At 43.6% G+C, this 12,218-nt stretch overlaps 1 long non-coding RNA gene across 1 annotated transcript; it reads left to right on the top strand.

Moving 5' to 3' along the window:
• The first annotated feature begins 8,362 nt into the window (after positions 1 to 8,362).
• Positions 8,363 to 11,549, top strand: LOC128793944 (uncharacterized). The gene is made up of 3 exons (XR_008432939.1): positions 8,363 to 8,450; positions 10,376 to 10,473; positions 11,461 to 11,549. It is a non-coding gene; the product is annotated as an uncharacterized LOC128793944 (long non-coding RNA).
• The last annotated feature ends 669 nt before the right edge of the window (positions 11,550 to 12,218 follow it).

Genomic DNA, 12,218 nt, shown 5'->3' with positions numbered 1-12,218 from the left:
GTTTTTTTGGGATTTTCTCTCAACAGCACTTTTCTTAGAGAAAATTATTCCACCTCCCATAAGATCTGCTTTGCTCCAGCAAGGATTTACTCAAAAAGCTTCCAGGAGCAGTGAGAGCCTGTGAGGTAAAATGAATGACTGCAAGGTTTCTAAACTGCTTGAAGTGCTGGAGAACTTAACAGTGCTCCTGAAAATAGTTCAGGAAAGACTGGAAGGACATTCCTTTAAATTCAAGGGGATCTGAATAATGCTGTGGTGGGAGGCATTGCTTGTACCTGTGTTTGCAGGGTTTTACTTGACAGAACAGAGCTGTGATCAGCAGAGATCTCCTAATTCAAATGCACCTCAGCCTCACTTAAAGGAAAAGGGAGCACTGATCCCATTTTTCCACACATTCATCATTTCCTCGCTTGCCTTGCCTGCACACACACACACAGATCATGTTTTCCCTCTACATTTCCCCCCTGAAATCTGTAAGCTGTTTGTACAAACCTTCTCAGTGGCTTACTCTGTGTTGTTTATGATATTTATTTACCTTTGAATTCAGAATCCCATTAATCCCATTTCAGGGGGTGGCCACTTTGTGTGGCATTGATATCCTGCAAGGACATCGAGGAAGGGCATGGGCAATATCTCTATTAATGGGAGATAATCTTATTAATGAGTGAAAAGGAATCAGCCTGCTGTTCAAAAAGATAACAATTATAAGGGAATGTAACAGCGCTGGAGAAGTTTCCTTGTTGTCTAGAAATTCTCTTTTTGAGGGGTATTTACAGGACTGGGAGATGAAATGCCTGCAGCACCCAATATTTCAGTGTTGTGGGTGGGATTTGTTACTCTTAGAGCAACGTTGTTGTAAATTAGTCTTTGCCAGATGCTTTGTCTTGTGGCCTAAATTGCTGTAAAACCCATTAGGGTGTATAATGCACATAAAAGGGACAGAGGAGCTGCAGAATCACTGCGATAAGGGATTATGTGTTCCTTGATTGTTATCCATTAAACAAAAGGAATTTCATCATCCCACTTGAATCTTGCCTTAGATGCTTGTGTTTGAATCCTTAATGAAGATTAAAGGCTGGAGCTGCAATCTGCCAATGGAATTTCTCCTCTCTTACATTATTGTTCATTAAATACCAGTTATTCCTTTGTGCTTCTGCAAAAAAAAAAAAAAAAAAAAAAAAAAAAAAAAAAAAAAAAAAAATTAAAAGGTGCCAGGGAAGCACCTGGGATGTTTTAAATCACAAATGCAGATGTTGGGGCAGGGCTGAGGGGCAGGGAGTGTCCTTGGCCCTGCCCTCACTGCCATCACCCCCCCTCCAGACTGAGAGGGACACAGCTTATTTATCAGCCCAGCAAAATGATGAATTAAGTGGAGATTCAAGGCTCCAGCCTGGCATACATCACGTGCCTGCTTCTATATTGCAAAGGCTTCATTGCAGGCTGGCGTGGGCTGGAGTTATTGGGGAATTACTGGGATTTAGATATTCTCCCAAGAGCTGAATCAGACAATATCACTGCTACCCATGGGTGTGTGCACCATAAAGTTGTAACCAAGCAACAAACTGCCTGTAGTATTTTATTTTTAGTGGGTTATTTTTATTATTTGCACTCTTGGTTTATTTATCTACTTGCTGTGGATTGCAATAATACAAAATAAAATTTAAGAATAACTTTCAAAATGATATCCCAGTACAATTTCTGTGGATACTGCCATTCTCCCATGAAAATCCATGTGAAATACATCCTGTTATGAGTTTTGGCTCAGAGTTAACAGGCTCAAAGAATTGAAGAGAAAATAAGTGACCTGTGATCCATTTGCCTCAGTTTTCCTTCCATTTTCACTTGAAGATCTGCAATTTCCTTCCTTGCAGTCTTGGCACTGTGTCTTTAGCTCTGAGGATTGTCTCAGGGAATTGTGTTTGATGCCAGCAGCTGCTGAAAGTGTCACGGCTGATTCTGAGCCGTCCCGACATCAGCTGAGCTCCTGCAGGAGGGGATGAGGAGGAGATGAAGGTCTGGCCCTTTTCAGGCTGGTTTTGAGGTCACTTTTTTTGGTAAAAAATTTGCTTCTGAAACTTGACAGGCTCGGATTTAACTTGTTCTACCGACTTTGCTTCTCGTGTTCTGGTGATGGTGGAGAGCTGCATTTCCCTGTCTGGGAAGGATAAACCTCTCCTAAACTCAGCCTGGGGGTCCCTGGAGCTCCTGGCTGATTCAAGAGAGAAGGATCCAGCTGCACTAAAGCCACGTGGACAGACACCTGACCACACCACCCTGGAACAAGTGGCTGTTTTTCTGGCCTTTTTTCCCCCTGAAATCCCTGCTCTGCTCTGGGCTGAAGGGCAGACACTGAGTTTAACATCCGTGCTGAAGGAGGTGAAATTTGCTTTTGCCTTTTCCTGTGGTTCACCTTGCCATGACTAAGTTTTCCTTCTCTCTCTATTTTTTAATTAGACAAATTATAACTGTACCCTCTCTGGGGTACCTGTCGAGCCAGGTCTGGAGCTCTGACAGTGCCACCTGTGAGTCCTGTTGAGATGGTCTTGTGTCACTGCAAAAGGGAAGAAAATGTTGTGAGGAGAATGTAGAACAGCCACTTTGCTGTTCTTTCAGGTAGAAAGCAGGTAATACCTCAGGGCTTTGTTGTTATTCTGTTTTTCTGAAAGCAATATTCAGGGCAACGGCTGCATCTGCTGAACCCACCTCCTTTCCCAGCTCAGAACGCTGTTTCTTTGGGGAGACAACAAGAGTGTGAGGGTTGGTTTTAATATTAATTCGGAATCCCAGTGTGGTTTCCTTTCAAACAGAAAATTGCTCCCTGTGCTGAATGATGCTGATGCATGCAGGGCTCAGAAAACAGCCTCGTGTCTTGTTTAGGCTTGGAAAAAACTCAAGATATGATGAGTGTGTAGATTTTGTGATTCTTTTTGTCGTGTAAGACCCTTGGATGATGAGGTGTCGGCACGATTTCATGCTGTGTAATATCATGTCATTGGCAGGGTCTCTTTGGTAATGGAATTTGGAATTTTCAAGGAACAGAGGCTGCTAAATCAGCCTGCATGAAAAGCCAGGGTTTAGGGCTTGTAATTGTGACACTTCAATGAGAAGATTAAAAACTGATGTTAAAGGTAGTGCTGCTGCCTAGGAACGTCTCCCAAAGGTGTAGGACAGAATGGCCAATGGAGGAAAAATACCTTAGAAATAAAATCTGGTTGCTTAGGATTTAAACCAACTCCATCTATAGCAGCAGGATAAGATCTTTCACTCCACCTGAATGATCAGGAGGTAAAACTGGTTTCTATTTCATTTTGCTGCTTATTCAAAATCCTCTTTTTAATACAAAGGTAACCTTCCTCCACTAATCTTTAGTGGGCTTTTTACAAAAGGAAACTTTAAGTCAGAGTTTGGATCCTTTGATAAAGTTCCATTTTGGGGCAAAATAGATTCCACTTCAATTTTCAAAAAGTTTGGAAATCTATTGAACATGGAGATAGGTGACTTTTCTTTTCCTAGGATTTTTCTCCCCACTAAAGCACATGGCACTTTTGTCAAAGCACTTGTGGAATTGCTACAATCTCTCATTATTATTTTTGGTTCTATGTTGATTAAACATAGAATCATTGATTGGTTTGGATTAGAAAGGATCTTTTCATCCAACACCTTCCACTATCCCAGGTCGCTCCAAGCCCTGTCCAACCTGGCCTTGGACACTTCCAGGGATGGGAATTAAAAACAAGCAAGCTGTTATCAAAACAACTGCCAAAAAAAAAATCACAATTCTTATAAATTTTTCCTTTAAACAGTATTTTGCAATGCTTTTGAAAGAAGATCTGAGGATATTTGTGCATGTGCTCACAATGGAGCCATGAGGCAGATCCTGAGTGTGGCTCCAGTTAGAAAAGAAAGAAAATTTCACCAAGAAAATGTTTGGGTTTTTTTTTTTTTTTTTTTTTTTTTTTACCATTTTCAGGGTGATAAAGTTTAGCCACATTCTCTTAAGAAAAAAAAAAACCAACAAAAAAATCCAAAAACAAAACAAAAACAAAAACAAAAACAAAAAAAAAAAACAACACAAAAAAAACCAAAAAAAACCAAAAAAAACCAAAAAAACCCCCCCCCAAAAAAAACCAAATTAAAACAAAACCAAAAAACCCTACAGGCTGAATGGGACAGGGTTTGGAATGTCACAAAAATGAAATAGGTGTGACAGCCCTGGCCAGTTTTGTGGTGGATCCATGGGGTTCTTGAGCCCCTCTGAGCCTGGCTGAAGTGCCCCTTCCTGTCCTCGCTGTTTCTGCAGCTGAAGCTTCTAAACTCTGCACGTCCAGATTGCACCAATTTGGATCTGGCTTTGGGGGTCTGTTCTCAGGATAAATATTTGTTATGGATCCCCAAGGCCTCAGCCTTCTGTTCCATGCATCCCTAAACTCTCTCTGCCGCTAGCTGAGGACGTGGGCTGAATTGGCATCGTCCCCCTGGTGCAGCTCAGCTCCACATCACCTGAGCTCAGCTCCCTGCTCCCCTTCCCACTCCAGTCTGAGCTCAGCATCGCTGCCCAGGGTGTTTGTGCTGCCCGTGGGATCTGTTTCCATCCCCCTGCTCTGAACACAAAGCAGGAATCCTCACAGGCAAGCGGTGAAGGAAATTGCCATGCCCAGGGACACCAACACTGCTTTATTTTCATGGGGTTTAACCTGAAGCAGGTCTGTGGCTCTTTCTGGTGATGCATGGCTTTTCCCTGGGGGCTGTTTTACTTTTTAATATTTGCTCATGCCCTGCAGATGGTCGTGTGGGCTTCCAAGGGATGGGCCAGGTGTTCTTCTACACTCACACAGAGCATCCACTGAGAGAGTTATTGCCTCACCCAGCAAATGGATGTGGCTGTGTGACTTATTTTCACACTCTGCAAATGAAACTGTGGACTTTATTTGGGCTGGTTGTCTAAGACGAAATCCTTCATGAATCCTTGAATTGTGGTACTCAAATATTTCTGTAGAGGGCTGGAGCAGAGGTTTTCTGGCACATAAAATAACACTTGTGGAAATGATGGCACACGATCTCTGCCCCTGTGTGAGCAGGCAAGAGGAAGAGGGAGGCAAAAGTCTGAGATGTGGAATATTTCTGTAAAATCCTGTAAAAAATACATTGATCATAGGAATAATAGAGCAGCTACAGCTTCTCACTCACACAGGACCCTTCTCCCCTGGGCTGGAAAGGGGACAGAGTCTGGTCAGGAGCTCTAAGAAAAGGTGAGAACAGAGTGATGGCAGCTTTGGGTGATAAAGAAAAAAAACCACTAAAATCCTGGAGTTTCCTCTCTCCTCCTTTCCCCTAATAATTTCTGAAGGACCCTGGCTTAGGAGGAGATTTTGGCAGATGAACTTCTTGTTCTCTCTTGGAGCCTGTGCCGGGAAGGGGGATGAGAACGGAGGGAGGCTGTGGTTCATTTGAGGTGCCCTCCATGGGCACTGACAATTAACAGCTGAACGCATCAGTGGCTGCAAATGGCCTGGCTGCCGTCATTCATGCCCTGACAAAAACCGCGGCCTCATTAGCATTTGGTGGAACTTGAATGTTGAACTTTTTTTTTTTTTCAGATTTCAGGGCTGAGTCGGGAAGTCTTTCCCTCTCCCACGCACACATCTGTTTGCACGCTGGGGATGGGTCTTTAAGAGGAGGGACGCGAGGTTTGGCTGCTTTAACTGATTTATTTGTCATTGAATTATCAAAGTGACCCCAGCAGAGATGAGATAACACCAGCTTGAGGGAGCTGGTCCCATATTCCAGCTGCTGAACGCTGGGGCACAGCACTGAGCAAGCTGCAGCAAAGGGGAATGGCGATTTTAAATGGCTTCACACAAGACAGAGAGGTTTCATTTAGTGGAAGAATGTGGATAACAAACTTGCCCTATTCAGTGGCAATGTGATCCGTGGATTAGATGGGTTTCATGTGTGACTAAATATTCATGTATGAATGGCAGTGGTCTGAAATCAGAATCCTGCCCACCATGGAACTACATCTGAGCCCTCCCTGCAAATCTGAATTAAATAGGAAAAGCCACCCTGCACTCAGGGAAGGTGCTTGTTCACAAATCAAATTAAAACATAAAAAGCTGAATAAATGCTAAAAATTAGGTTTTGATGAGAAAGCTTTTTTTTTTTAACAAGGTCCGTGAGGAATTTTGGAGATTGTGTTCCTACATTTCCTGTAATGAAAACATTCAAGAATTGAGGCAATTTTTTGAGCATGACCATTTATTTCAAATGAACAGATTAAAAAAGCTTTGGGAAAGCAGAAGGTGTGAGCTGAAATGCAGAATGTCAGAATTGCTGCTGTGAAATCTATAATTCAATCTTGCTTTATCATCCTAAGCAAAAGATGGATTTCTGGTAATGGATTGTCAGTTTTAAACTGCGCTGTAGCTTTTTGTAATGAGCATGAGTAGATTCTTGTCAACAAGACATGCAATATTTTTCTACATAAATATTTTCCCTTGTAACATTCTGTCCTGGTGCCTGCGATTTTAACGAGCCCCACTCTTTGTGAGGATATTTTCTCTCATCACCTAGCATGAGGGGTGAAGGACTGAGAGAAAAATGCTTTTGCAATTAAAATTATCCCGTTTCAGTTGAAATCGTCCTTATTTATGCAGGGCAGACGCTCATCATAATTTATTCAGGGATTTCTCTTTCTTCTGTACCTGAAGACAGGCCTTGCAAGTCAGAGGTTATAACCCTGCAAAAAGGAGCCAGTAATTACACCTGCCAGCATCTCCCCCTGGCCACTAGCACAATCACCCATCAAGGATAATTGGCAAGTAGCTAATAGGATAAGCTTTTGTTTCTTTGGGTTGTTTTCCTGTGTTTTCCCCCTGCTTAGCAAGGGGAAATCCATTAACTGCTGGGACTCCACCAGCAGTGCGCTGCTGGGCACGTGAGGACTGAGTCCTTGAAGCAACGGGGAAGGGACAAACATCTTTAAGAGGGAGAAATAGATGTCTTTCATCTTCTCTTTGACATCTAAATTCCCAGCTCGCTGGCTGCTGGAGCTCAGCACGTGCTGGAGCTGCCCCAAAGGAGCTGCAGATGCCATATGGGCTCCACCTGAGCTGGGCTGGGCAACAGGTTTTCTCTGGGGCCAGCTCAACAAGGCACAGCTCCTGGGCTTGCACGTGAGCAGCCAACAAAGCAGTTGTGTCTGGGACAGGAGGAGACCCCTGGAGCTGTGGGAAGCTCAGAATCCATTCCCTGAGAGCTGAGGGATGAACTGGAGCCCCCAACATCCTTTTATTCCCGTAGCAGTGTCTGTTCACAAGTAGTGCTCACTGCTCGAGGTTGGCACAGCCAAGGTGTGAGTCCTGAGGCCAGGAAGAGGGTAAAAGTCGGGGGGAGAGGATAAATCAGAGCTCAGGACACGCAGTGGGATGTGGGGAATGAGGCTATCCAGCTCCAGCACTGCTGACCAGGTTTGTGGTTTACACCCCAACCCGTGGTGCTGCTCTGATGTGTGTCAGGTCCTCCTCAGGCAGAGGGGCAAAGGGAAGGTGGATCTTTCCCCTCTCCAGGCCAGATCCACAGCAATTTGTCTGCATTTCAGTCAACTTCTAAAGATGAAATTGAACCCAAAATTCCCCAGGAAAGGGAGACCTTTATGGGTCAGAGAGCAGCATGAGTATGATCAGTGTTCAGTGTTTGCTGATGGCTGGCTCTAAACCCATCCCTCCCTCACTCTGGGGATGTTTTTAATGTGTTTTACCAAATGCCTGATTCCCTTCCTGCATTTCCCCTTCCAGAGCTACCTCTGGTGATGCCTCAGTTTCAGCTTTTCTTTTTTTCAGATTTTGTACTGCTTTAGTGTGTGGGTCTGGGCTTCCTATCAGGGCATGGTGAGCTCTCTGCACAGAACAGGGAGACAAAACAATTCCTGCTCCAGCTGGGCACCAAGGACAAATGATCCAAAGCTCAGGCCCAGGAGCACAAACAGCGTGGGCTGGAGAGAGAAAAACAAGCAGGATGGGAGTGCCTGGGCTAAAGCTGGAATGGGACAATGAACTGCAAGGTGCAAATGGAGCAGAGCTGATCCCAGTGAGAGCCCCCGGGAGCGCTCGTGCATTTTGGGACCATTTTGGTTCCTCTTGGCTGCAGCCCTGGCTGGGCTCTGGTGCTGCCCAAGGTGGATCCATGGAGGAGATCCTTTGAATAAATCCCTGCTTTATTCTGTGACTCTGCTCCAGGGCAGCCTGCTCAAGGATCATTGGCAGCTGTGATGGTGCAGTGCCACTGTGACATCCCTCGTCTGCCCCAGCTGCACTCACCAGAGTGCAGCGATGCTCTTCAGATCCACTTCAGGGCTCTCCTAAGTGCCACATTCCTCCTGTGCCTGTTCCCTGGGGATTTCAGGTTTGCTCCCTTGCAATCTTCCCCACACAGCTCGGTGCCTGTGCATCAAGGTGTGTTAAAAGTTCTGAAGGGATGTTATTAACTCGTATTATTTGCGTTTAAAATATGCAAACCCATTAAATCGAATCACCTCCTGGTTTCCTGCTGAATTTCGTTTCCAGACCAAATCCTGTTACCTTTGAAAGAGCACAAAAAAAAAAAAAAAAATGGGTTCTAAATAGCTCCTGGTAGAAAAAAAATCAAAATTATGAATAAGAATGTTTCAAACCCTTTAAACCATCTGCATGCTGCCAGCTTACCTATTGTGCTTTTAATTTAAAGGGAATGCTAAAATGAGTGCAAACACTGGAAATTATGGCTCTCTGTGGAATACTAATCCGTGATATTTGCATTTTTCTGACATTTCAAAATTCCCCAGACTCTCATTTCTCCATGCTCCCGTCAGGGCAGTTTTGAGGACATTCTGTGGTTATGAGTAAGGAATGAGAGCTGAGAGGATCTCATCAGGGTGCTCTCTGTAGCTTGGAGAGCCTCCTGTAATTTTGGGATTTGTCTGACTAAAATCAATACTCCATCCCTTAGCATTTAGGGAGGCTGTAAGAACCATGATTCCATCAGGAATGCAATAGGATTTTCTTCAATCATCCTCTTTCTGTGTCCTGTTTCACATTGCCAGTGAGAAGGACATTTATCCTAGAGCCAGTTCCTAAAACCAAACAGGGTCAGGATCAGGCTGAAGGTGTGCTCAGCCCTCTATAAAACACCTGGGTAGGATGGTCTGGATGAGGTGAGAATTTTTGGAACAACTTGGAATTTGTATTTAAGGCTGGATTTTCCACAGTTTCTTGTGCCTCAGGTGGCTGTTGACTAAAATATTCTCCTCTGTGGATCACCAAAAACATGGATTTTCTAAGAGGAATTCAGGGTGAACCCTGCGGATGATTGTTCTGCTGCTCACCTGTGAATTTGTTTTGAGGTGCGTTGCTGTAATATGCAACAAATTTTGGTCCTGGGAACTGAGTTTTGGGGAGAAACCAGTGGTATCAGTTATGTTTGGTTCTCAGGTTGTCCCTGCTTGGCTGCACTGAAGAACCTTGCCTAAAAATCAAGGCAAGAATAAATGAAATCCACAGAATAAAAATCTGTGTACATCTATTTCAGCTTCCAAGTTGAAACAGATGTACACAGATTTACACAGGTGTAAAACCAAAAGCCAAACGTGCTAGTTTGGAACTTACTCCTGCACTAATTCCACACTGCTGCAGATATTTATTCCTCATTTTACCCATTCATTTCCACTGCAGAATTAGCATTTACCAGCACTGCAGAACTTCTGCTGAGCTTTATCAGACCTTATCTCCACCACCCTCTCCACTAGTTCAGAAGGATGTGGCTGCAAGCAATTAACATTTTGATGCACTTCACCATGCAATTGCCAGCCTTTATTTTCTTCCCATTAAAATCACTGGCTCAGTTTACAGCTGGCTTGGTTTTTAATCTGGTTTTTGCTATTCCTATGGTAATGGAATCCATTCAATTAACACTCTCCTGGCTGGAGGGGAATACCAATCATTAAGCAATGCCCATTTGCCCTGGCCAGGCGTGGAGGAGGGGCTGCTTTTTTGCTCTGTCAGGGGTAAAAATTTTGACATTTGATGCTGTCAGGACTCCACTTTGTGAGGAATCCAGGTAATTATTGGGTTTCACTTGGCTGTTCGTGTGGGGAACCTCTGTGTTAGGCTACTTGAGTGTAAAATACACAGTTTGGCTTTGGGCTTGTATTTGGTGGTTTGGGTATGGTTTGGGGTTTTTTTTAATATTTTGGAGGTTTGGGTTTTTCTGGTTGGTAGTGTTTTTTTTGTTGTTGTTGTTGTTTTGGTTTTTTGGGGTTTTTTTTTGTTTCTTTTGGATTTTTTGGTGGGGTTTTGTTAGGTTTGGGGGATTTTTTTAATTGAATCAACCTTTTTTTGTACAGCAAAAGAAGCCTGGAGGAAATGTGTTTGAATTCTGCAGTCCTGCATTGTGAGGAGATGAATAACATGAAAGAATAGAGCAGAAACCAGTGAACCTGAGGTAGACTTGAACTTTCTGGACTTCTTTTGTTGTAGATTTCTTTTCATTGCCATGGGAGGCATCTCACTGTTGGCCAGTGCTCCTGAACTCATAACAGCCCCCCTGAATGGGCACCTGGGGGGAAGCAGACCTTTAATGCTGCAAGCAAAATAGTCACAGAATTTGACCAGGAAAAGGAATCTTCCTGCCCAAGAGGGAAGGAATCCCAGGAGGGAAGTGCCAGTCCTGGGAGATGCCTGGAACTGGAGCACAATTTTTTGGGAATCACTGAGCATCCATCACTGACTGTCACCCAACAAGTCTTATCTGGCTGCCTCCACATCCTGTTCTTTTCTTCCCAACTGCTTCAAAAAGGATGAGGATCATGGCCAATGTCCCTTTTTCATCTTTCATAGTTTTATTTTGCACAGAAAACAGATCTAGAGGCTCAAATATTCCGGTATGTATTCATTCAGTGGTTGGACTTGATGATCTCTGAGGTCTTTTCCAACCTTAGTGATTCCATGATTCTGTGGAAACAGTAATAGGCTAGATAGGAATAAATCTGCCCTGCCTGAAATCCTCTTTCAAATCATGGTATGAGCCCCTGTTTTAGTAATCATGTGGGAATTATGAATTTTTTTTCCCCCGGGGAAGAAAAAAGCAACAGACAAACTTAAGAAAATTGACAATGTAACATAAAATGCAAAGTAAGTTTTGTTTTCCCAAGTCCTGTTCTAGCAAACCTCAATGCATAATTCACAGCAGTTTCACACTCAGACCCATTACACAACTGGTGTGTGTTTCAGGAGGAAAACACACCAAATGTTTCCTATTTGCAAATCTCACAAAATCCAGGGTGATTTTCTGTTTCACCACAAAATAGGAGACCCACACTCCCATGGTCTTGAATTTTGTGGTTGGAATGTTTCATTGCCAGAGAGGAAAAAAAAAAAAAAAAAGAAGCTGAACAGCCTGTTCAATTAAAATCAATGGAAATTTTCCCAGGGACTTCAATGAAACTGAACGTGGGCACCAGATCTGTGAAGATGGCTGGAAATGGTCCGTGGAGAATTCCAAGGAAGGCAGCTTTGAACTGGATATGAAATAAATGGGAAACTAAGTGCAAGTGGCTGCCAGTGGGGCTGTGATAAGGCAATGTGCAAACACTTCCTCTGATAGCCCTGGATTAGCTGCAATTAAGTGTGATTTTGATGAGGAGCACATGGAATTTCCAGTTCATTGCCGTGAGCAACGCTTGTGCAAAATTACTGCAGCAAACTGTGCATGTCTGCAGGCGCTTCCTGAGGTTGGTTGTGTGCACAAAGCCTGTGGAAATTCCAAATTGCCAAAAACTGGAAGAAATCAGGACACACTGGAGTGAAATATTTGCCAAATTGGAGTTTAATGAGAAACTGGAAATGGAGGAGGCATCAAGGCCTCTGTGAGAAACAGAAAGAAGAAATGTGGAGGGCTGCAGACTGAAACATGGAGTGCCCCAAGCCATCACCTCAATGCAGGGCAATCCCTGAGCTCACCAATGTCTATTTTGCTTTTATTTTCAGAATTATGCTCTGGTTCATTTAGTGCAAACATCAAGGACAACAATCAGGTAGAGGCTGGGGCATTTACAGCCCCATAAAGCTGGCATACATTGTAAATGTGGTACACACAGTAAATATGGTGCTAAAAGAAAAATATTTTAATATTTTTTTTCTCACTGTCCCTTCACTTCTTCTCTTTCATGTCTTATTTTGGGGTAGGTG

The sequence above is a fragment of the Vidua chalybeata genome, chromosome 12, assembly GCF_026979565.1.
Source record: "Vidua chalybeata isolate OUT-0048 chromosome 12, bVidCha1 merged haplotype, whole genome shotgun sequence".
NCBI lineage: Eukaryota > Metazoa > Chordata > Aves > Passeriformes > Viduidae > Vidua > Vidua chalybeata.
The sequence above is the reverse complement of the archived record's forward strand: the minus strand, read 5'-3'. Positions and strand labels throughout refer to the sequence as shown.